Here is a 2,310-nt window from a genome sequence, read left to right as displayed (position 1 = left end):
TCTCTCTCTCTCTCTCTCTCTCTCTCTCTCTCTCACACACACACACACACACACACCAGGCACACCCATCATTCTATCTTACTTGAACCAACTCACCTTTTAAGCAGCCCATGCAGGGTCAGGATTGATGCCTACAACCCATACTTTGTTGAGAAACTGAAAGACGTTTGTGTAATAATCTGGCCTCAAACTCATGACAATCCTCCCTTCCTCTGCTTGCTCAATGCTGGGATTGCGAGCATTCACACCATGCCCAGCTAGAGAAGTAAATTGTGTTGTCTTTCTAGTGAAGTACCTCAGAGCCCAGAATCCTCTATTACTGATGAGCTCTATGCTCTAAGCAAACCACGCACACCAGGACATCCCAGAAGCCTCTGTGCTGAGGAAACTGCTTCACGTGAGCGCCACACAATCCCACCATGCAGTCACATGTGTGCTCTCGGTACCTTTAGTGGCCGTCCTGACAAACAGTACAGAGAAAGCCCCTCAGCTGAGGTTCTCCCTTGAAGAGGAAAGCTATGATCCGATCTCTTGTTTGCCATGCAGTCCAACACCGTCATTCCAACTCACACAAGGCGTGCTTTACAGAAGAGAGCAGGTTCTGATCTCCCCAGACAAAATACATCACTAAGGAATGTAACACTTGGCCAGGCAATGGTGGTACATGCCTTTAATCCCAGCACTCGGGAGGCAGAGGCAGAGGCAGAGGCAGAGGCAGAGGCAGAGGCAGGGGATCTCTGTGTGTTCGAGGCCAGTGTGGTCTACAAGAGCTCGTTCCAGGACAGGCCCCAAAGCCACAGAGAAACCCTGTCTCGGGGGGAAAAAAAAGCATGTAACACTTTCTACATACAGACAAATGGGCAAGGACTAATGAGGTGTTCGTAAATGAATTCACAACACCCATGGTGTGAATTCAGTACCATTAGCTGGAGCAAGGCATGGCGTATTTGAAAACAAGTCAGAACTGTGGGAAGAAGACTGAAGAGTTGAGGAGCATAGAGAAACAGATGGGCAAGCTTTACCATGGTATTCTAGCACAGGAGCCATTCAATAGTACCAGTCCTTCTTCATTGACCAGATTGCATAGGCATTAAGAGTTGTTTCCAGAGTTTGGCATTTTAAATTATCAAAAGAAGTATAGCTTCTATTTGTATTCAAAGATTTTTTTATTTATGCGTGCATGCATACATGTGCACATTTGTGGAGCTAGATCTTCTGGGGTCAGTCTGAACTCAGGCCCTCTGAAAGCATAGCAAGTACACTTAACTATGGGACCATCTCTCTAGCCATAAAATAAAAGTTTTTAATTAAATTTTTGTTTTTAAATTTTATTTTATGTGTGGGTGTTTTGTCTTCAGGAATGTCTGTGTACCAAGTGCATGTCTGGTGCCTGCAGAGTCCAGGAGAGGAGGCCAGATCCTGAGGAGCTGAGTGACAGAAGGGAGCTGCCATGTGGGTGCTGGGAATGGAACCTAAGCCCTCTGGAGGAGCAAGTGTTCTCTTCAACTGCCGAGCAGTCTCTTTTGTCAAAATGTGCTGCTCTAACTCCAGCAGACCAGGCACAGTGCCCCATGCCGATCATCTAGTGGCGTGGGGGTGGAGCTAAGGCAGGAAGACTGTGGTCTGACCCTGTGGTCTGGGTTTTGAGACAAGGTCTTGTTATGTAGACTGACCACAGCATAAGATCTTTGCTCAGCCTCCTCAGTGCTGATGGTAGTGGTTTGTCCCCATATCTGTCGAAGACTCCAACTCATAAAAATACAGATAAATAAATAAATAAATAAATAAATAAATAAATAAATAAATAAATGTTTTTAAGCAAAAACAGAAAAATCAGGCTGAAGATGTAGTGTAGTCAGACTTTTCTTGGGCTACCAACTCACAAATAACAACACGGAAACTTACTAATTATGAAAGCTCGGCCTTAAATTCGGCCTGTTCTCAACTAGCTTTTAGAGCTTAAATTACCCCATTTATATTAATCTACTCTCTGCCATGTGGGATTTCCTTTCTTCCATCTTGTACCTGTTCCTGCTGTTTCCTCTCCGAGTGCCCAGATTCCTCCTCCAGTTTCTCTCTCTCTGCCTGGAAGTCCTGCCTATTCTCCTGCCTACTATTGGCCATTTATCTCTTGATTAAACAAATAAGAAGATGCCTTAGGCAGAGACACCATGTTAGGTGGCTCACAACTGCTTGTACCTCCAGTTCCAGGGGACCCTATGTCCTAGTCTGCCTTTGAAGACACCCACCACTGACGCACAGCATACACTCACACACACACACACACACACACACACACACACACACACA

This window comes from Microtus ochrogaster, chromosome 5 (assembly GCF_000317375.1).
Source record: "Microtus ochrogaster isolate Prairie Vole_2 chromosome 5, MicOch1.0, whole genome shotgun sequence".
Taxonomy (NCBI): Eukaryota; Metazoa; Chordata; class Mammalia; order Rodentia; family Cricetidae; genus Microtus; species Microtus ochrogaster.
The sequence above is the reverse complement of the archived record's forward strand: the minus strand, read 5'-3'. Positions refer to the sequence as shown.